At 40.5% G+C, this 24,609-nt stretch overlaps 1 long non-coding RNA gene across 1 annotated transcript in view; it reads right to left on the bottom strand.

The window, feature by feature from the left end:
* Nucleotides 1-24,609, bottom strand: part of LOC110260996 (uncharacterized) — a 625,553-nt gene that overhangs the window by 196,338 nt on the left and 404,606 nt on the right. The window lies entirely within an intron of this gene.

Raw genomic sequence — 24,609 nt, 5'->3', positions numbered from 1 at the left:
TCCTCACTGCCTCCTTAAAATTCTTCAGGGCAGAATCAGGACTTCCCCCCTCCCATTCCAGTTGCCTTTATGTTCATTTACACCCTCTTGGTGACATTTTCCCTATTGCATATTGCTCTAAATTGTTTTTTACTTTAACTTGATTTCACCTGATGCAAAATACTATGGCAGTGGGGAAGGAGATTAGGGGGAAATTACAATATGATTTATCCAGTCCTGTTCTTCTCTAGAATGACTCTGAGTCCTCAAATTTCTTCTGGAGGGTTTTGCAGAAAAACAATCGTGGGTATTAGCACTCTATTCTCACTATTCCTGATAAGGCAGCTGGAACCATCACCAATGGGGCTTAGTGACTATGTTTCAATAATGGCTTAATTTTCTACAAATCCTTGAGAGGTAAAAGATGAGGAGCCTAAAATGTCTTCATCTCAAATTGTTCCATTTACATTGCTGGAGAATTTCAAAAGACGGAAAGAGCTTTTTTTTAAAAAAAAATTTATTTTTATTTTTTTTAAATGAGTCTGATGTAACCTGTTATTACTTCAGCAGCCACATGGAAGCTTGCCTGGATGTTGTAACTGCATCTTAGCAGATGCACGACTTTGCAGGGAGGACATTCAATGTCTCTGAGTTGCAACATCTTTTCTGTAAAGTGGGTTCACAGCAAGTGCCTTGCTGATATTGGGGCACTGCACTGATGACCTGGGAGCACTCTTACACGGGAAAAGCGCATGTAGAAATGCTTTGTAAAAAGGACAGTGATTCCAAAAGGTGGGGTTCCATTACAACACATGTACGGATTATCTTCTAAGTGCAGGAGGCAAGAATAAGTGGAGATAAAATAGGCTAAATGTTAAAGAGTAGTGTAAGCAACTGCTGTTTGTTTGAAACACCCAGCATTCCTGATGTGTGGCTGCCAGCAAAGTCTTGAAGAAGGAGACAGAGCTAAGCAAAAGAAGGAAGGAAATAGCATTTTAGGCAGTGAAAAAGGCACTACTCTTTCATCATTCCACATTTGATTACTTTAATTTTTAACTGAAATCTTCCTGCTCTAGCTTGGCATATTGAATTTATCTGTATCTTCCTCCTGCAGGATTTGTACAATGAGCACCTGCTCCTGACTTCTTCTTCGGCAGAACGGCCAGAAGAAGAAAATAAACCAAAACGAGAGCCAATTGTTTTGAAAATCTCTTCTTGTTTTACTAGGTATGTTTAGACCTAATAAGGCATGCATCTGTTACATCTTACTACAGATTTCCTTGACTTTAGAGATTTAACTAAGTACCCATAAAACCTTCAAATTGTCTGAGTAGTATCTAAGTTTCCTAACAAGGAAAAGGATTTAAGCTACAGATTTTAAGCATCTCAGATATTTGAAAATTCTCAGGGTATTTATGTGAGATTGGTAAAGGATTCTATGGGGAAAGGAGAAAACTGCCTCATAGAAGAACTCGCCCACTTGGGAGTTCCAAGTGCAAATATTGGTATGATTCCGGAGTCTTAACTTTTTCGCTGCAAGAGACCCCAAAATTATATGCCAGAGTGTATCTAGGTTAATACATATATTTGGCCAAGCTACCCAGGGCCCTGCTAAATTCCCCAATGATTTTCCAGTTGGTACACTTTTCAGATCTTGGGTGCTAATTTGTATCATTTGCAAAAACAACTGTGAAAGCTATTTGGTGCTCGCAATGCAATTACCACTAAAGAGGTTTTGGGGTATTCTCATTAAACTAAGTCCCAGATGTTTTTGCCCTAGTGATTTGTGTTGATCTGTTCTTTGTCGCTTCTAATTATCAATCAAGATGAATGAATTAGTCATCCACTTGGTGAGGAAAGCCTATTTATGCATATGATCAGGACCCAAGCTAAAAGAGCCTTTAGAAAAGTCTAACCTCGGAATGGGCCATTTCCTCTGCTTGCATGCACAGACAGGTGGCACAGCATTGCTTTCTTTTTCTCCAACTCATGCATACGTTGGGGGTTCACATATAATTTATGCTATGTGTAAGTGTACACAAAAATATGGACACATACACACCCCTACATACACACACATACACACTTTTGGAATGACTACAGACCTATCTGTAATGCCTTCCTCTTCTAACACAATATTTTTTTCTTTTTTTTTGGCCTCCCTGTAGCATATGGAGTTCCCAGGCCAGTGATCAGATGCCAGCTGAAGTTGCAACCTAAGCTACAGCTGCAGAAACGCTGGATTCTTAACCCACTGTGCTGGGCTGGGGATGGATCCTGTGTCCCAGCATTCCCAAGAGGCTGCTAATCCCGTTCCATCATAGTGGGAACTCCTCTAGTATAATATTTTTGATTTGAAGGCTTCCATGTGAATCCTATTTCCAGGGGGCAATCTCTAATTGCTCAGCTAGGGGGAAAACCACCCCCTAGGGATCTGATTACAATATTTTATTATGTTCACATCCCTTGGAGTTGCCACCAATCTGCTCTTAACGGGGATATCCCATGGGCACTCAGTACACCTCACAGGAGATTAGAACACCATGTGAATATGCGGTAAACCACGGCACTCTAACTCTGCAGCCTGCTGTGTCCAGGCTGGCATGCTGGCAAGTGTTCTCAAAGGCAATGTTTGTGGAATCAGACTGGCATGTTGCCACCGCACATGAAATATGTCTCTTTTTATAGCTGTTTCAATGCTCTTGGGAACAAGTTGGCCATCTAACAAAGATTGTTTGAGCTGGGAATTCAAATGGCTTTCAATAGGCAAGAAATGTCTATCTGGGAGGCAGAAGGAGGGGGAAAGAGCGCCAAGCAGCAGGTATAGTAATTTGTTAGCAAATGCCGACACTTCCATTCATCAGTGTATAGCATTACAAAGGGGAGAAGAGTCTTTATTTCTGCAGGAATAGCAGGTGACATCACCTATCCTGTCTAAAGGAAATACAACTTAAAACTGTGTGTGTGTTGAAAAGGGAGAAATTAATCTGCTTCATCAAAGACACATGATAAACATTTTCAGTGAGTTCATTTGCGCCTATGTGTGTATACATGGTTATACATATACATATATATAAAGTATTGTTTTTTAAAATGCCTGTTCTCCAATTATGTATGAGGGTTAACAAAAATAAGTGTCATTAACGTACACTGACATAGATTTTTAAAATCACTGTTTTTAACATTTAGAAGACAGCTCTGGGAAATCTTGGAATTATACAAGCACATCCTTGGGTAAGACCTGGCTGGATGTTAATTTGCCTTCAGGAATGAACGAAGCCGGCTGCACTTTTGCATGAGGGTCACTCACTAGGAAGCCTGTTTTTCAGTCTGTAAAAAAAAAAAAACTTGAATTCTATGTTTCTTTCAAATCAGCTGAGGGGTAAATCCTTTCCCTTGAATCAGTAAGAGCCTTTGAGACTGTCAGAAAACAGTTTTCCTAATGTCCCTTTAAAAAGGCTAGGGAACTTGGGCAATGAATATCAAAAGCTTTTAAAAGGTTTATACCCCCTTTGACCTAGTTATTCTCCTTCTGGGAAATGTCAAGAAACTAGCCTAAATACCTAAAAGTACTTATGCACAAAGGTGTTAGTTACAGCATTCATAATGACAAGGAAAATGGAAATGGATTCCTTTACTTTAGGTTAAGTAAACTATCATATGTCCAACAGATTATCATTCATTCATTAAATATATTTGTAAATATGTTAAATACATTTATGTGTCTACTTGTAAATATATTTACAAATATAGATTTATAATTATTATACATAATGCACACATACGTTAATCATTAATGTGTTAACTATTATCCAATATAAATATAATATATATCTATGTTAAATACATTTACAAATTTATACTAACAGGAGCAAATATGTATGTTAAAATGTTAAGTTAAAACTATATAAGTAAGAGTTCCCGTCGTCGTGCAGTAGAAATGAATCCAACTAGGAACCATGAGGTTTTGGGTTCGATCCCTGGCCTTGCTCAGTGGGTTAAGGATCTGGTGTTGCCATGAGCTGTGGTGTAGATCACAGACATGGCTTGGATCCCGTGTTGCTATGGCTGTGGCGTAGGCCAGAGGCTACAGCTCCGATTCAACCCCTAGCCTACGAACCTCAATATGCGGTGGAAGCGGCCCTAGAAAAGGCAAAAAGACAACAAGAACAAAAAAACCTGCATAAGTAATGCAATCTCTGCTATACTAGAGGAAAAAGACTGAAAATCTGTGTACCAAACTGTTAACAGTATTTTTCTAGAGGTCAAACCATGGGTGAGTTTCCCTACTTCTTTCTGCTTTTCTATGGTTTCCAAATAATCTACATGTACTGAGTGGTGATTACAATATAGAAATAAAGTCTTGTTTTGCCCTTAAATGGGCAAGGACATTTGCCACTACTGCCAGAGGCAGTCAGCAGACAAATGGGAGAAGTTCTGGTTTATTATTAGTCACATCCCTTTTAGGGTTACGGTTGGATCCAGGTATGTTGGCAGCTCAAGGAAATCACCCTTCCCATTTATAATTCTGAATTAATTTTCTGCATGGAGAGCATCTAACTTCAGTCAAAATTGTCAGGGAAGTACCCATGGGTACTCACCTGAGCTGGGAATGTAAGACCCCTCTTTGCTCATCTTTACAGAGCTCCAATTGCCTGTGGATGAGAAGGGTCCTTCAGAGGAAGATTTGGGACTAAGTGAGCTAAAAATTTTAAAGTGACTGTCTTTGGAGCTCAGCAAAGAAGAGGCCAGAATCCCCAGGAAGTCATTCTGCAGTGGCAGGACAAGACAGTGCCCTTGAGGAAGAGACAGGCAGGAAGCCAGCAGGGTCCCAGGGGAGAGAGCCTGGGGTGGGGACCTGGCTAAAAAGCAGCTTTTGTCAGACATGAAACCTGTCCCTGAGAAGTCTGATGGATTTATGTTTCTTCTATTTCTTCTGTCCTCTGCATTTCTTTTGTTTCCCTTTGGTTTTCCCTTGTGCTTGTGCTGTAATGAGAGGGTGTGTTCCTGCAATGCAGCTCAGTGGCATAAACAGCAAATCATGTAAGCTTAGTCCCATCTGTCCTTTTGGAGGATGCCAACTGCAAGCTTTGGACATCATCACCATTTGGCTAAGGCCAAAATAACCTTTTAAGAAGGTTTTTAGGTTACTTTAAAATTTATACTTAAAATCATATGGCCATATCTTGCTAGAAAATAACAAGGGCATTCTTTTCATTTTTTTGGCCACAGTCTTGGCATATGGAAGTTCCCTGGCCAGGGATTAAACCCATGCCACAGCAGTAACAACACCAGATCTTTAACCTGCTGAACCACCAGGAAACTCCTAACAAGTGTATTCTTAACTCAAAGGGCAAATTTCAGCTCAAGCCTGGGTCGAACTTGTACAAGTGCTTCTTGAACTCTTTGTCAGAAGTATCCTGAAGATCACCTCTGCAAGTGGACCTTGGTCCATCATTTGGGATGTCATATGCTCTTTGTTCTCTGTAGCCACCACATAGGAGCCACCGCCTCACATCCTCTTGTGGGCACTGCCTTTATATCTCCCAACTCTAGGTTAATTTACATTTAGCCCTCTCCAGCTTGCTGTTTGATACCTGCCATAGTGCCCATGGTTAGATAGAAGCTCAAAATATAGGAGATCATGTAACCCACTCTGATCAATAGTCAGTCCACTCCCTCCCACCCACCCCTACTCAATAAAGAGAGAGACTAAGAAAATACATGAAGGAGTTCCCATCGTGGCGCAGTGGTTAACAAATCCAACTAGGAACCATGAGGTTGTGTGTTTGGTCCCTGGCCTTGCTCAGTGGGTTAAGAATCAGGCGTTGCCATGAGCTGTGGTGTAGGTTGCAGACGTGGCTTGGATCCTGTGTTGCTGTGGCTCCAATTCAACCCCTAGCCTGGGAACCTCCATATGCTGCACCAGAAGCGGCCCTAGAAAAGGCAAAAAGACCAAAAAAAAAAAAAAAAAAAAAAAAAGAAAGAAAGAAAAGAAAATACATGAAGACAACATAAAAAAATGATGCATGTGGGTGTGAAGGGGATGATTTAAGTTTTTCAGAAACTTTTTCAGATTAAGACTAGCAATAGTTAGGAAAACTTTTATTTTTTGTGTGATAAAACTGTCTACAGCAAAAGCACAATCTATGTTATTTCCATTGAGCTAATTTTACTTCTAGATTTTAAAAGCAATCCAAAATTCAAATTGAAAGAAGGAATTAAAAAAATATTAGTTGTGAGTCCCTAGTTCACCAACTGCTGTGTTTGCTACTGCAAATCACAGCTCATCTTAGAGCCTTACCTTAGTGTTAAATAAGCAGTGAGAGTTAATTTAGGAAGTGACTGCAGTGGAAGTGACTGTGGGACAATTAGTCTTCAAATTGTAATTGGAAAGTAATTCCCACAGGACTAACTTACTGATGAATTTCAAACAAGGCAACTTCAAAACTAAGAAAAACAACTAATTCTAAGCTAAGGGAGAAAGGAAGGTGGGGGAAAAAATGAAACTGAATCTATAGGATTCTATAGGGTAATACCTTAAAATCTGGAGTCACCAGGAGTAGGTGCAACCACAAACAGCTGGGAGAGTTACCAACAGAGTAGGAAGGGGGAGAAAAGGCCAATAAAGGATTGACAGAATACTGCTGCCCACAAATCATGGAATAGGCTCTGCTCTGAAAATCGACAGGGACCAGATGTTACAGGTGCCACTGGCCTGAAAAGCACTTAGGTTTAAGTTAAAGGTATATGGCAAGGATCAAAGAGAGGTTTCAGCTTGGCCCATCCTGGGGTTGAGCAAGCACATGTACTGCTATAGGATGGGCCACTGGGGATATCAGCCTCCTGCAGTAGCTAACACACTGCTAGGCCATTGAAGCTCTGAAATTCCCCAACTAGTAGCATCCAGAATGAAGATGCATAGGCTATGTGCAGATGGTTTTGGCACAAGCTTCTATCAGCTGCTCTTCTGGCTGCTGAGACAAGGGACCAACGTCCAGTTACTCCCTCTCTGTCTCAACATTTGATAAGGGTGGGGAAGCTGCTTTGCCCCTGACTTGATAGAGAGGAGAGGGCATTTCATGTTCTCCAGAACAAGCCCAAGAATGAAGGTCTTATTGCTCTTTCTTCCGTCCTCCCCAGCTGGAGAGTTTTTCCAGTGGCTTTAGCCATGGGTGACCTCATCACATTCACCCCTGAAGTGCCCACCAATCAGAGGCGGCGCAGGATGCAGCTAAACTGGGCCTCCACAGAAACCCCAGAGCTATACCGAGAGCTCCAGAAACTATGACCTTGAGGCTATGTCCTTCTTGGTTTTGGTATATCCAAAAAACAAACATCTGCCCTCTGTCCAAGAATCTCACTTATCTCAGGATACCAACTCCCCTATTTCTAGAGGAAAATACTTGTCTTAGCCTTGGGATCTACAAAGGATCATGTTTAACTTTAGTGCCCCAACTGCTGTGGCTACTTTGCCTTTAGAAATAAAGCCCCCTCGGGAGTTCCCATCTTGGCGCAGTGGTTAACGAATCTGACTAGGAACCATGAGGTTGCGGGTTCGATCCCTGCCCTTGCTCAGTGGGTTAAGGATCTGGCGCTGCCGTGAACTGTGGTGTAGGTTGCAGACGCGGCTCGGATCCACCATTGCTGTGGCTCTGGCGTGGGCCGGTGGCTGCAGCTCTGATTAGACCCCTAGCCTGGGAACCTCCATATGCCATGGGAGCAGCCCAAGAAATGGCAAAAAAACAAAAAAAGAAAAAAAAAAAGAAAAAGAAATAAAGCCCCTGGAGTTCCCATCATGGCTCAGCGGTTAACAACTCCAACTAGGAACCATGAGGTTGCGGGTTCGATCCCTGGCCTTGCTCAGAGGGTTAAGGATCTGGTGTTGCTGTGAGCTGTGGTGTAGGTCGCGGACTTGGCTCGGATCCTGCGTTGCTGTGGCTCAGGCGTAGGTGGGTGGCTACAGTTCTGATTAGACCCCTAGCTTGGAAACCTCCATATGCCAAGGGTGTGGCCCTAGAAAAAAGCAAAAAAAAAAAAAAAAGAAAGAAAGAAAGAAAGCCCCTATTTCTCTGGGGATGAGGTTTGCCCACCTTCCCACCCAGTGATGGACGTGTGACTCAGTCCTGCCAGAATTTCCCATCCCTTTGGCCACCATGATTGTTTCATGGCTACACACACAATCCAAGCAGGGCCTATTGCCTCCATGAAATTTAAAATAGATAATGGGAAAAAGAGGGGGCCTTCTTTGTTGGGTCGTGAGGTAAAAGCATCAGGTAAGCCAAGACCTGCTGGGAGTCATTTTTTCTCATGCAGAGGTTCTGGAGAGTAAAGCCAACCCAGAAGAATCAGCTGTGAGAAATGAAGACATACGAAACCTGACAACATCACTGAGATTCAGGATCCACCCATTCCTGAAGCCAGTGCACCCCTTGACTTTCCAGCTACTCCAGAAAATACATTGCCTTTTGGCTCAAGCTATTTTGATTGAGTTTCTATCATGTGTTATCATTGAAAGTCTAGGCTACAGCAAAGGGAGAATAGGGCCTGCACCAGATTTTGTGTCAGGTCCAATCTGTACAGTTATATAACCTGTTGGGTCATATATTCCCACAGAAGTGCATGTAGGTTGGAGAAGGGGAGTAATGGAGGTCCTTAACCAAATTTTTTCATTCTCTAATACAGGCTTAGGAAAAATGGTTCTTCTGATAGGTGGTTTGTTCCTTGAGAATAGGAACCACACTTATATATGTTAGTTTTCTTAGAACCAAGTAGATATGCAAAACTTTGGCTGGGTTGGTTTTACTTCTAATGGGAGAAATAAGGAAGATGCAATTAATTGTAACAAATTTAGTTAATACTTTTGCTGAGTTTTCTCTAAGTGAGGGCAAACCAGAGTTTGCAGATTCGTCTTCTGAAAGCTAACCCTATAACGAGGACTTGGGCACAGGTAGTCCAACTGGGAGAAGAGACAGGGAAGAGAGAAGAGCTAACAAGGGGTGTGTCCATGTGTTAGTGACTGCTGAGGCAAATAGACTCAATGGCTACTGCAGAGCCTCAGAAATGCACCCCTGAGATAGGAGGCTGGGATATCTACCGGCAGGTGGCCCATGCTGATGGAGAGGTACCTTCCAGAGTACTAAACTCCCATCCCCCAACACACACTGGATTGCACCTGTGCATAGCTAAGTGGCCTTCCACACATTAGAGAACACTGAGCAGAAACTCTGCAGTGGCTACAATAGTGTATGGAAGAGTCTGCCATAGCTGTGCTGAAACCAGAGAGGCTGAAGGACATGGGATGGTGAGTAAGCCTCAGCTATAGGCTATTCCTAATAACATTTGGAGCTCAGATACCTAAAAAGCTATAGGGCACTACTGCTGAAATTCTTAGAAGAAGATATTAGGATATTTCATGCCCTTGTAAAGACTATATGTAATGTCTTTCTGGTCTAGTACAAGTTTCACAGTAAACCTTGGGAAGCATCCACATGAGCCTATGTCACCATGCTTCTTTTTTTTCCCTTTTCTTGTCATGGCCACACCTGCAGCATATGGAAGTTCCCAGGCTAGGGATAGAATCAGAGCTGCGGCTGCCAGCCTACATCACAGCCATTCCAGATCCGAGCCACATTTGTGACTTATGCTATAGCATGTGGCAATGGCAGATGCTTGACACACTGAGTGAGTCCAGGAATTGAATCTTCATCCTCACATAGACAACACTGGGTCCTTAAGCCACCGAGCCACAACGGGAACTCCACTGAACCTTTTTTCAACTGATCAAGCAGCACTGGAACACAGGCTTCATAAGGGCAGGAGCTCTGTTGGGTTTGACTCACTGGTGTATCTCTTGATAGAATACAGTTCCTAGCATGTTTAATAAATATCTGTTGAGTGCATTAAACAACAATTAAAAAATTTTTAAGTATTGCTTGAGGGGCACATGTTATTTCCAAGAGGCTCTGAGTCAGGTGGTTCTTTATGCTAAAATCATTGCTCTGGGGCTGAATCTTTTTTTAAATTTTTTAATTTTTTCTTTGTCTTTTTTGCTTTTTAGGGCCGCACTTGCTGCATATGGAGGTTCCCAGGCTAGGGATCCAATCAGAGCTATAGGTGCTGGCCTGTGCCACAGCCACAGCAACGTGGGATCTGAGCTGCATCTGTGACCTACACCACAGCTCACAGCAACACCAGATCCTTAATCCACTGATCGAGGCCAGGGATCAAACTGCAACCTCATGGTTCCTAGTCAGATTCATTCCACTGCACCACGACAGGAACTCCTGGGGCTGAATTCTAAGGCCTAAGTTTTATGAACATTATCTACCATTTGAGTTAGACAGGTCATAAGCATCCCATGAGTTCAAAAATGAAAGTAATAAGTTCCTAGACAGCAGGAAAGTAGCCTTGGGATGGGCCTTGAACAAAAGCAATAATGTAGACAAGTGGATGGGGAGGTGGGAGTTTTCACAGTATATTTTTCAATCAGAGATCACACACATTGCCAAGTCCCTCTTTAAGATAATGAGAGTGCATTAAGAAGAAATTTTGGGAAAAAATTGCTGGAAACTTCTTTCTTCTACTTTCCATGTTTGTGCAGAGAGAACCAGCAAAGGAAGAAAATATTAATTCGTTTATTCAATCAACAAATACTTGAATACTACAATATACCAGGCATTATGCTTCTGAGAGTAAAGCAATGAGCAAAACAGACACAATCCCTGCCCTAAGGGGACTTATAGCCTGGTGGGAGATTACGTAATTAGTATGCAATAATAAATTGCCGTAATTAAGTAGACAATAATAAATTATCATGGCAGCTATGAAGGCAGTTATAGGTCTCTATAAGAAAGCATAAGGGGGAATTTCCTTTTGAATGGGAGCTCAGGGAAAGTCTCTTAGCAAGAGATATTTACGGTGAGATCAAAACATCAGCAAGAATAAGTTAGATCACAGGGAAGGAGATTAAAATATTAAGGAGCAGCATCTACAGAGAGCCTGAGGAGGGAAGAACTTGTTAAGTTCAATGAACTAAAGGAAGACCAGTGAGGCTGGAATAAAGTGAATTAAAGAATGTGGAAGATAGGGAGTTTCCATCATTGCTTGGTGGTTAATGAACCCGACTAGCATACATGAGGATGAGGGTTCAATCCCTGGCCTGGCTCAGTGGGTCTAAGATCTCGTGTTGCTGTGAGCTGTGGGGTAGGCTGGCAGCTACAGCTGCAATTCAACTCCTAGCCTGGGACCCTCTATAGCCTCATGTGCAGCCCCAAAAAGACAAAAGACAAAAAAAAAAAATGTGGCAGATAAAAATCAAAGGGGGTGGGGGCTAGGACAGTGAGAGTAGCTTTGGAGGCCATTCTGAAGATTTTGAATTGGATTTTTTTTTGTCATGTAAGTTTTTTTCTTTTAATTGAAAAATAGTTGCTTTACAATGGGAAGGCAGAAGTAAAACTGTCACTGTTTGCAGATGATATGATACCTACATAGGAAAATTCTAAAGACTCCACCAGAAAACTACTGGAGCTCATTGATGAATTCGGTAAAGTTGCATGATATAAAATTAATATACAGAAATTTGCTACATTTCTACACACTAACAACAAAAGATCAGAAAGAGAAACTAAGGAAACAATACCATTTACCACTGCATCAAAAGGAATAAAATACCTTGTAATAAACCTACCTAAGAAGACAAAATACCTGTACTCTGAAAACTATGACATCTGTAAGAAGTCTACAAGATGATGATGAAAGAAACTGAAGATAACATAAAGAGATGGAGAAGATATACTGTGTTTATGGACTGGAAGAATCAATATTGTTAAAAAGACCATACTACCTAAGGCACTCTATAGAATCAACACAATCTCTTTCAAATTAACAATGGCATTTTTAATCCATTGATCAAAAATCCATTAATCCTAGATCAAGAATTTTCTTAATTTGTATGGAAACACAAAAGACCCCAAATAGTCAAAGCAATCATGAGAAGGAAAAATGGAACTGGAGGAATCAGGTTTCCTGACTTCAGACAATACTACAAAGCTACAGTCAACAAAACAGTATGGTACGGGCACAAAAACAGATGTATAGATCAATGGAACAGGATAGAAAACCCAGAAATAAATCCACACACTTATGGTCAGTTAATCCATGATAAAGGAAGCAAGACTATACAGTGGAGAAAAAACTTCTTCAATAAGTGGTCCTGAGAAAACTGGACAACTACATGTAAAATAATGAAATTGTAAAATTCTCTAATACCATATAAAAAATAAACTAAAAATGGATTAAAAACCTAAATTTAGGAGTTCCCATCGTGGCACAGTGGTTAACAAATCCGACTATGAACCATGAGGTTTCAGGTTTGGTCCCTGCCCTTGCTCAGTGGGTTAACGATCCAGTGTTGCCGTGAGCTGTGGTATAGGTTGCAGATGCGGCTCGGATCCCGCATTGCTGTGGCTCTGGAGTAGGATGGTGGCTACAGCTCCGATTCAACCCCTAGCCTGGGAACCTCCATATGCCACGGGAGCAGCCCAAGAAATAGCAAAAAGACAAAAAAAAAAAAAAAAAAAAAAAAAAAAAACCCAAAACCTAAATTTAAGACCACATCTATAAAATTCCTAGAGGGAGTTCTCGTCGTGGCGCAGTGGTTAACGAATCCGACTAGGAACTACGAGGTTGTGGGTTCGGTCCCTGCCCTTGCTCAGTGGGTTAAGGATCTGGTGTTGCCGTGAGCTGTGGTGTAGGTCGCAGATGCGGCTCAGATCCCGCGTTGCTGTGGCTCTGGCGTAGGCTGGTGGCTACAGCTCCAATTCGACCCCTAGCCTGGGAACCTCCATATGCCGTGGGAGCGCCCTAAGAAATAGCAAAAAGACAAAATAATAATAATAATAATAATAAAATAATAAAAAATAAAATTCCTAGAGGAAAACATATGCAGGACACTCTTTGACATAAGTTATAGCAATAATTTTTGGACCCATCTCCTAGAGTAATGGGAACAAAAGGAAAAATAAACAAAGGGAACCTAATCAAACTTAAAAGCTTTTGTGCAGCAAATGAAACCATAAACAAAAAAACAACACAAACTACAGAATGGGAGAAAATATTTACAAATGATGCAACCAACAAGCAATTAATTTCATATAGCTCAATATTTTTTTTTAAAAAATCAAAAAATGAGGGAGTTCCCATCGTGGCGCAGTGGTTAACGAATCTGACTAGGAACCATGAGGTTGCGGGTGCGATCCCTGCCCTTGCTCAGTGGGTTAAGGATCCGGCATTGCCGTGAGCTGTGGTGTAGGTCGCAGACGCGGCTCGGATCCTGCGTTGCTGTGGCTCTGGCATAGGTTGGCAGCTACAGCTCAGATTAGACCCCTAGCCTGGGAAACTCCATATGCCGCGGGAGCAGCCCAAGAAATGGCAAAAAGACAAAAAAATAAAAATAAAAAAATGAGTAGAAGACCCAAACAGACATTTCTCCATAGCAGGTGGCCAATAGGCACATGAAAAGATCCTTAACATTACCACTTATTAGAGAAATACATATCAAAACTATAATGAAGTATCTCCTCACATCCAACAGAATGGCCATCATCAAAAAGTCTACAAATAATAAATGCCGTAGAGGGTGTGGAGAAAAGGGAATCCCCTTACACAATTGGTGGGAATGTAAATTAGTGCAGCCACTATGGAAAACAATATGGAAGCTGCTAAAACTAGAACTACCATATGACCCAACATTCCCACTCCTAGGCATATACCCAGAGGAAAACCTAATTCGAAAAGATATATGCACCCCAATACTCATTGCAGCACTATTTACAATAGCCAGGACATTTAAGCAACCTAAATGTCCAGCAACAGAGAATGGATAAAGAAGATGTGGTACATGTGTACAACGGAATACTACTCGGCCATAAAAAAGAATGAAATAATGCCATTTGCAGCAACATTGATGGACTTAGAAATTATCACATTAAGTTAATCTGACAGAGAAAAATAAATATCATATGAGGTCCTTAATATGGTAAAGATAATAAAAATCATACAAAAGAATGTATTCAGAAAAAAAGAAACAGACTCAAAGATTTCAAAACCAAAACTTATGGTTACCAAAGGAGAAACAGGGGGAGGGATAAATTAGAGAGGTTGGAATTAACATATGCACACTACTATATATGAAATAGATACATAACAAAGACCTCCTATATAGCATAGGGAAATCTACTTAATATTCTATAATAACCTATATGGGAAAATAATCTGAAAAAGAATGGATGTATGTCTAACTGATTCATTTTGCTGTACATCTGAAATTAACATGACACTGTAAATCCACTATATTTCCATAAAAAGAAAAAAGAAAAAATTTGCTTTAAATGTATGATCCAGCCCTGAAATATTGTACATCTCTTTAGTTTATGATCTGATCGGAAAATAAAACAGAATTATTTAAAACACTAACCAAAGGAGGAAGTATTAAATTTAGTAGCACATTTGTGGAATGAATGAGTTGTTCCTCATGAATAAAAGTCAGCTTGATCTTTTTATTTTAATTTTTTCATCTTTGTCATGGTAAATTACTGCCTTAATCTCTCCCCACTACTTTATTTTTAAGCCTTGGCAGATTCATTCCTATTCTTTCTACCTAAGGAAAAATAGGAAAGTTAGAGAAGAAAACAACAAGGATATTGAGTGTGTGTGTTTATATATACATATATACAGATTGATATATATTAATGTTTATATAAGTGTGCATATATGTATATACATGTGTGAATATGTATGTTAATTTCTGCATACACGCCATGTGTGATCTGAAACATAAAACACTACAGTGTTCATAATAATCATTTAAGGCTGTTTATACAGTGCCCCAAAAAATCCAGTAAGCTTATATTAAAAACACAACAAAAATTATTTTTCAGCATTTTTTAAGCAAAGTAAGTGACAGGCAAATCGCCCATCTTTTTCATACCACCGCTCTCACAGCATCATTACTCTGTAATGTGTGAGCTTCTACCCACCAGGGTGACCCATCTGCAACAGCCCAATTAATAAGCTCATCTCTGTAAAGAAGTAGAGTTTCCATATCACTTTCCCTTCCGCTCTCTTATTCAATCCTCTCCAAACCCAGGGAGACAATCAGTAATGCCCACTCACCACCTCTCTGAGCCTCAAGTCACTGAAGAATGGGGATGGCACTCTACCCCACAGGGTGGCCCAGAGGCAGGATAGTAGCTAGACACACAGTCCTCAAGGTAAAAAAACCCTGGGGTCCAACCCTCATTTCTGCCACTGACTGGCTTTGTGCATTCAGGCAAAGTACATCCCTCCCCTCAGTTCCTGGTTCTTCATCAGTAAAGGAGGTGATGATAATAACAGTCATCACCAAAGAGCAGAGATGGCCTGAGTCTAGCTTTATAGCAAGTGACTGATAAGTCAAAGGTATCGCTGTGTGTAATCAGTAGTACCTTGAATATAAGTCAATAAAATAGCAGAATCTTATCTTTATTTTATTAAGGAAGACAATATAATGCTGAAAGGATAAGTGATTTATTGAGAGATCACATAGCTAATGTGTGGCAGTGGTCTCATCAGAATTCTTGCTTCTTACCCCTGACCTCTCCTTCCTCTTCCAGCCCAAGCCCAGGACCATAGCTGAACAACCTGCTCACAAATGAGTTCTTAAATATTTGGTAGGATTGCAGTAACTTTCCAAGTAATCTGATGATCTGCAGCCCCACAGTCAAAATGGGCAACACTGGGGGTTCCTTTCTTCTCACTCCAGTCCCCACTGAAGGAGCAAAGGAGAATTCACTAGATTTTCCTTCCCTGAAATGCTGAGGAGAGATATTAGTTATTGGCCATTCTCAAGCAAAATGAGCATCCTAGAAATAGGTTGCTGACAGTGCTGAAAATCAGGTATCATTTCTTCTACATCCCCCACTGCCATCAGTAAAAGAGGCTGAGCTTGTTAGAGATACCTTTGCTTCTTCATCTATATTTGATGGAATGATTTTTTTTTTTTTGTCTTTTTAGGGCCACAACAAGGCATATAGAGGTTCCCAGGCCAGGGGTCCAGTAGAGCTGTAGCTGCTGTAACTGCTATAGCTGATGGCCTACACCACAGCCACAGCAACACCAGATACCAGCGACATCTGTGACCTACACCAGCTGTAGCTGCTGGCCTACACCACAGCTCTCAGCAACACCAGATCCTTAACCCATTGAGCGAGGCCAGGAATTGAACCTGCGTCCTCATGGTTACTACTCAGATTCGTTTCTGCTGAGCCATGACGGGAACTCCGAAACAATATTTTAGAATTAAAAAACCAAATAGTAGAAGCAATGGCTCGGAAATCAAACTAATGGAATATGAAAATGCTGCTAATTCCCTGTGCAAATGAACAATCAGAAAAGAAAACACTGAACATCTATTCCTGCAAGACACTTAGCACAGCACTTCTTGTAGACATCATGGAATACATACTGCCACTATTGTTTTATGGATGAGGACTGTGATGCTCTGAGAGGTTAGGTAACTTGCCCAAAGACAATCAGTAAATGACAGAGCTGATATTTAGACCCAGGTCATTGACTATGAATTCAACATTAATTTCATTTCATCAAAGTTGACTTTCATTGTGACCAGGATTAGTATTACATATTTGAAGGAACAATCTGGTCTGTGTTGCATAAAGCTATTTACACACTGGGAAGAATGTGATGTGATAAAAAGAGGACCCGGCTTGAATTAAGAGAACCAAGCCTCCTTTCCAGTTGCCATAAATGCCTTTAATGTGTGACCTTAGAAAAGTCGCTTGAGCGCCAAAGCCTTGAAAGCCTTGGTTTTATTTTGCTGGGCCAAACCAATTTAAAGGCTCCTTTCTGTCTGTCTGTCTTTTTAGGGTCACACCCGCAGCACAGGGAGGTTCCCAGGACAGGGGAGGAATTGGAGCTGTAGCTGCCACCAGCCTACACCACAGCCAGAGCAATGCTAAATCCAAGCGGCATCTGCGACCTATACCACAGCTCACGGCAATGCCGGATCCTTAACCCATTGAGCAACGCCAGGGATCAAACCTGTTTCCTCATGGATACTATTCCGATTCAATTCTGCTGAGCAACAACAACGGGGAACTCCGGCTCCTTTTTTTCCTAAAAGTATATGGTTCTAAACTTGTGGATGCCAAGAGGGAGGGAGAGGGAGGGGGAGGGACTGGGAATTTGGGGTTAATAGATGCAACAGTTAATCGTTCCCACTGCTATGCAACAGGATCCCATTACTTATCCATTCCAAAGGATAAGTAATGGGATCCTGTTGCATAGCAGTGGGAACTATGGCCACTTGTGATGGAGCATGATAATGTGAGAAAAGATTATGTATTCATGTATGTGTGATTCAGTCACCTTGCAGTGCAGCAGAAAATTGACAGAACACTGTAAATCAGCTATAATGGAAAAAATAAAAATCCTTACAAATTTGAAATAAATAAATAAATGTCTATGGTTCTGTTTGTTTCTATTTATCCAACTTTAACACTCAGTTATTGCATTTTATTGTGTAGAAGATCTGTAGGTTCTGAAAAGAGTAATCTGGAGAGAAGCATTTTAACCTGGTCAGTTCAACATCTGCAAATCAATCAACATCATACACCACATTAACAAAAGATAAGTCAAAAACCACATGATCATCTTAATAGATGCAGAGAAAGCATTTGACAAAGTACTACATTCATTCATGATCAAAACTCTTACCAATGTAGGTATAGAGGGAACATACCTTAACATAATTAAAGCCATTTACAACAAACCCACAGCAAATATAATACTCAACGGAGAAAAGCTGAAAGCCTTTCCACTAAAATCTGTTATAAGACAAGGATGCCCACTCTCACCACTTTATTCAACATAGTACTGGAAGTCCTAGCCACAGCAATCAGACAAACCAAAGAAATAAAAGGCATCCAAATAGGAAGAGAAAAGGTAAAACTGTCACTGTATGCAGATGACATGATAATATATATAGACAACCCTAAGGACTCAACCCAAAAACTACTTGAACTGATTAACAAATTCAGCAAAGTAGTAGGATATAAGATTAACACTCAGAAATCAGTCGCGGAGTTCCCGTCGTGGCGCAGTGGTTAACGAATCCGACTAGGAACGATGAGGTTGCGAGTTTGGTCCCTGCCCTTGCTCAGTGGGTTAACGATTCGGCGTTGCTGTGAGCTGTGGTGTAGATTGCAGACGCGACTCGGATCCCGCGTTGCTGTGGCTCTGGCGTAGGCTGGTGGCTACAGCTCCGTTTCGACCCCTAGCCTGGGAACCTCCATATGCCGCGGGAGCGGCCCAAAGAAACAGCAAAAAGACAAAAAAAAAAAAAAAGAAAGAAAAAAAAAATCAGTCGCATTTCTGTATACTATCAATGAAATACTAGAAAAGGAATACAAAAATACAATGCCTTTTAAAAAACCCCCAAAAAGATAATATCTGGGAATACACCTGACCAAGGAGGTAAAAGACTTACATGCCGAGAACTATAAAATACTAATCAAGGAAATTAAAGAAGATGTAAAGAAACAGAAAGATATTCCATGCTCCTGGGTTAGAAAAATTAATATTGTAAAAACGGCCATACTACCCAAAGCAATCTATAGATTCAATGAGATCCCTATCAAATTACCCATGGCATTTTTTTACAGAACTAGAACAAACAATCCAAACATTTATATGGAACAACAAAAGACCCAGAACTGCCAAAGCAATTCTGAGGAACAAAAACCAAGGAGGAGGCATAACTCTCCCACACTTCAGGCAATATTACAAAGCCACAGTCATCAAGACAGTGTGGTACTGGTACCAAAACAGACAGACAGACCAATGGAAAAGAACAGAGAACCTAGAAATAAACCCAGACACCTATGGTCAATTAATCTTTGACAAAGCAGGCAAGAACATAAAATGGGAAAAAGAAAGTCTCTTCAGCAAGAATTTCTGGGAAACCTGGACAGCTACATGCAAATCAATGAAACTAGAACACACCCTCAGACCATGCACAAAAATAAACTCAAAATGGCTTAAAGACTTAAGTATAAGACAAGACACTATCAAACTCGTGGAAGAGAACATAGGCAAAACACTCTCTGGCATCAACCTCATGAATATTTTCTCAGGTCAGTCTCCCAAAGCAACAGAAATAATAGCAAAAATAAGCCAATGGGACCTAATCAAACTGACAAGCTTTTGCACAGCAAAGGAAACCCAAAAGAAAACAAAGAGACAACTTACAGATTGGGAGAAAATAATTTCAAATGATGCAACTGACAAGGGCTTAATCTCTAGAATATGTACAAGCAACTTAGACAACTCAACAGCAAAAAAGCCAACAACCTAATGGAAAAATGGGCAAAAAGACCTGAATAGACTGTTCTCCAAGGAAGATGTACAGATGGCCAACGAGCACATGAAAAAATGCTCAACATACCTGATTATTAGAGAAATGCAAATCAAAACTACCATGAGATATCACTTCACACTAGTCAGAATGGCCGTCATTAATAAGGTCCACAAATAACAAATGCTGGAGGGGTTGTGGAGAAAAGGGAACCCTCCTGCACTGTTGGTGGGAATGTAAGCTTGTACAGCCACTATGGAGAACAGTTTGGAGATACCTTAGAAATATGTACATAGAACTACCATAGGACCCAGAAATCCCACTCTTGGGCATATATCTGGACAAAACTTTCCTTAAAAAAGACACATGCACCCGCATGTTCATTGCAGCACTATTCACAATAGTCAAGACATGGAAACAACCCAAAAGTCCATTGACAAGTGATTGGATTAGGAAGATGTGGTATAATGGAATACTACTCAGCCATAAAAAAGAATGAAATAATGTCATTTAAAGCAACATGGATGGAACTAGAGACTCTCATACTGAGAGAAGTAAGTCAGAAAGAGAAAGACAAATACCATATGAAACCATTTATATCTGGAATCTAATATATGGCACAAATGAACCTTTCTACAGAAAAGAAAATCAGGGACTTGGAGAATAGACTTGTGGTTACCAAGGGGGACTGGGAGCTTGGGGTTAATAGATGCAAACTATTGCCTTTAGAATGGATTAGCAGTGAGATCCTGCTGTGTAGCACTGGGAACTCTGTCTAGTCACTTATGATGGAGCATGATAGTATGAGAAAATAGGATGTGTACATGTATGTATAACCAGGTCACCATCCTGTACAGCAGAAAAAATATTTTATTGGGGAAATTACATTTAAAAAATAATAAGTAAATAAATATTTACCTGGTCAGAATATTATACAAAGATTCAAATACTATTGAGGCTCTATGTTAATTTTAATTTTTATTTATTTTTTATTGAAATACAGTTGATTTATAATGTTGTGCTTATTACAGGTGTACAGCAGACACACACACACATATATAATAATCTTTTGAAGATTATTTTTCATATTTTTCATTATAAGTTACTATAACATATTAAGTATAGTTCCTTGTGCTATACAGTGTGTCCTTGTTATCTATTTTATATATAGTGGTATATACATTTTATCCCATAGTCCTAATTTATCCCCCCACTTTTTCCTCTGATAACCATAAATTTGTTTTCTATGTCTCTGAGTCTGTTTCTGTTTTGGAAAAAAAGCTCATTTTTTAAAAATTTCATATATAAGTGATAATGTATGATATTTGTCTGTCTTTATCTGACTTACTTCACTTCAAATGATCATCTCTAGGCCCATCCATGTTGCCCCTAATGGCATTATTTCATTCTTTTTATGGCTAAGTAATATTCCAGTGTGTCCATGTCTTGGCTAATGTAAATAGCGTTGCTATGAACTTTAAGGTGTATGTATCTTTTTGAGCTATAGTTTTCTCCAGATTAATGCCTAGGAGCATGAATGCTGGATCATTTGATTGTTCTAGTTTTAGTTTTTTGAGGAACCTCCATACTGTTTTCCATAGTGTAGGAGGGTTCACTTTTCTCCACACCCTCTCCAGGATTTATTGTTTGTAGATTTCTTTTTTTTTACTTTTCTAGGGCCGCACCTGTGGCATATGGAGGTTCCCAGACTAGGGGTCTAATTGGAGCTGTAGCCGTTGGCCTACACCAGAGCCACAGCAACATGGGATCCTGGCCGCATCTGTGACCTACACCACAGGTCACAGCAATGCCAGATCCCCAACCTACTGGGCAAGGCCAGGGATCCAGATATCCAACCTACTGGGCGAGGTCAATGATGGAACCCGCAACCTAATGATTCCTAGTCAGATTCATTAACCACTGTGCCACGACAGGAATTCCTGTTTGTAAACTTTCTGATGATGACTATTCTGACTGGTGTGAGGTTGATAGCTCATCCAAGTTTTGATTTGCATTTCTCCAATAAGTAGTGACGTTGAGCATCTTTTCATGTGCTAGTAGAGGCTCTAAATTAAAAGTCAACACAAAATAGCAAGGGTGTGGGGAAACTAGATTCTCATATTATTGGAGAATAGGTAGATTAACACATTTTTTTAGGGCAGTTTGACAGTTTCTTTAAAAATCTGACACAGAAGATCCATCTCCAAGAATTTATCCTTTAGCTGTAAGAATATCCTACAGGCATATTCACCCCTGTTCATAGAAGGATATTCTCTGCAGTGTTGTATATAATTGCCAAGGATTAAAAGCAACTGCAATGCCCATCAATAGAGGACTGGTTAAATAAATTTAAGAGACACCCACAGTATATAATACTATGCCCTACCTAAGGAAATTGGAGCAGGTGATATATACCAGTACGGAAAGCTCAAAAGACATAGTGTTAACTTTTTAGATGCTAAACAATGTGGGTAGTATTCTGCAGCTTCTGGGTTATTCTATATGTGCTTGTGTATGCATGCAATACCTCTGGAAGGACACAGAGAGACGTAGTAACTGCAGTCATCTCTGGAGACAGGAGCTGAGGGTCTATAAATAGTGATGGAGGAGACAGAGGTAAGTCAGACTTTCTATTTGGTAGTGTTTAATTTATTTTTAACCATACATATGTATTGCTAATTGGATGGGTGGAGGATGGAGGGACATATGAATGGATGGAAGGAGAGATAAGACAAAGTCAAGAGAGAACTATTATTGTTACACAAGATCAGAAAAGGAAACACTAACGAAGACCATATTTAAACAGCACAACCACACACCTTATGAATCAGCCATACAAACAGCAGTCACTACCCTGTATTTTATGTGCATCATTTCACTTAGTCTACACTCCAACACCTGAAACAACATATTATTGCACATAAATCTAATCTTCCTCCCAGATGGATAAACTGAGGTTCAGACGGGGGAAGTAACTTACCCAAGGTCACCAGCTTATAAGAGACAGCATTAAAATTTTTTGTTTGTTTCTTTTTAGGGCCGCATGTGTGGCATATGGAAGTTCCCAGGCTAGGGGTCAAATCAGAACTACAGCTGCTGGCCCATGCCACAGCAACACAGAATTGGAGCTGCATCTGCAACCTATACCACAGCTCATGGCAACACCGGATCCTCAACCCAGTGAGTGAGGCCAGGGATTGAACCCACATACTCATGTATACTAGCTGGTTTCATTTCCGATGAACCACAATGGAAACTCCAAAGCATCAAGTTTTGCATCTGGGTTTTCTGATTGCAAAGCCCACCTCTATCACTGACTAAAATGATGGTGATATTGCAAATAATTACAATATTATAGAAAGTGGACTGTGCCCATTGATTGGCAAACTGTGGAAAAACGTGCCCAACAGCATTCCCTCCAGGTTTTGTTTTCACCAAATTAGAGCTGGATTCATCCCAGATATCTTTGGAAGGCCAGGGGAGTTGTGCTTTGTCCCTAAATGGCCAGATCCACAGTGAACAGAATACACTCCTTCAATAAAGTTCACCCTATGCCTCATTAATTCTCCTCCTTGTCACCTCTCAGGAAAGACCGGGGACTGGCAAGAAAGTGGGCTGGTCCTCTCTCCCATGCAGAGGTCCAAGCTGATTCTGCCAGAGCGCCAAGGGCCTGCAACGCTGAAAGCAGCCGCTGCCAGCCGGACAGCTAATCATCATTATCTCCTGGAAAGGCCCTCTGAGACCTTAAGCATAAAAGAGCCTGTTTCAAACCCTAGGATCCTCTCTGGTCTGTGCTGTACCCACAGGGACACAGCGGTACTTGTGGTATCAAGAAGCTGCTGACACGGATTTGAAATGACTTTGATAACAGCAGCAACAACAAAAAAAAGCCCTCAGCTGCCTCTAGGAATGCAGGCAGCCAGGCAGCGACAGCATCTCACTAACAATTACTGTGCTCACCTGAGCTCTCCAGGTGCCACAGCATCGGCCCCGCTCCCGTTCCCCCCACCCCCACCCCACCCCTTTCCTAGTTTTTTGGATGCCTTAAATTGCTTTGGCTTCCAGACAGCAAGCTATGCCGGATAAACACTGTTGTCCCGGGTTGGTTACTTTTAATATAAGCTACCAAAACCTGCCTGAACGTTACTCCAGGCAAGTAACTTAGAACAATTCTTTTTTTGAAAATTTGTGGCTTTTTTTTAACTTAGTAATGGTAGGTATACTCGTGAAGCAACTGTGAATATTCAAATACTGTAATTGGAGATGATTTACATTGTTTTGAATTAACTAAAATTCCATTGTTAAGCACAAATACAGCTCCACTAAATCATCATGCTTTTAATAGGTCCACGTGAGCAGGTTACCGAGCGCATTAGGATTTATAACGCTCCTGGGGAGCTGACCACTGTATTATGCTTCCTGCTGCTAGGTAATATGCATGACACATTTCTGGACACTAATTCATTTATTTAATAGTAACAGTATGCAAAAACAGAGTTCAAAATGAGGCTGACAAAGGAGGTATAAAAGTTTTATTAATCCATAGCTAATCAAAGGCCAGTGGAAGGCATATAATGGTGGCATTTACAGACCATATCGAATGTGAATAAATTAACTTTTTGTTTCCTAAAATCTTACTAATAGGATGAATTCAACTTGAAACATTTATACTTTTAATTACAGAGGCAGGCAATTTGGAGCAGGTTTCCAGCTGCACTTTCCTTAAAAGCTACAACTTTGCATCAAGGATCAACACAAATCCTGGCATCAGCTGTTGTCTCAAATATAATCAATTACAATACAAGCTGCTTCACATGAAAAATGGCAATGTTGTTTATGTTATTGCTGGTTTAATTGCATGCTGTCAATCATTAGAAAATTATTTTCTCTGAAAGATGAAGAGTATCCCCTTTATTTTTCTGTTGCCCTGATCCCTACACAAAGCACATGAGCAGGTGACACAATGCCTCTTGCAGAAAACCTTTTTTTAGTTTTCAATTTTGCCACAAATCAGAGCAAAGCAAGAAAGAGGGTTTGAAGTACAAGCAAAGGAGAAGATCAGGAAAGACCAAGAAACACTGAAGTGTGGGGGAGAATCATTCTCTTGGCTTAGTTCAATGGCAAATGTTGGGAGAATATTTGCTCATCATTTCTAAGTCAAAAGAGAAGGAAATAACGACATCTAAAACATAAACTTCTCTCTCTGTAAATTCTAAGTA

Source organism: Sus scrofa, chromosome 1 (genome assembly GCF_054392235.1).
Source record: "Sus scrofa isolate SSC_HxYL_T2T_F1_AM1 chromosome 1, Sscrofa_HxYL_maternal_Yorkshire_Landrace_v2.0, whole genome shotgun sequence".
Classification (NCBI taxonomy): Eukaryota; Metazoa; Chordata; class Mammalia; order Artiodactyla; family Suidae; genus Sus; species Sus scrofa.
Note: the sequence above shows the minus strand (reverse complement) of the source record. Positions and strands in the feature narration are given on the sequence as shown.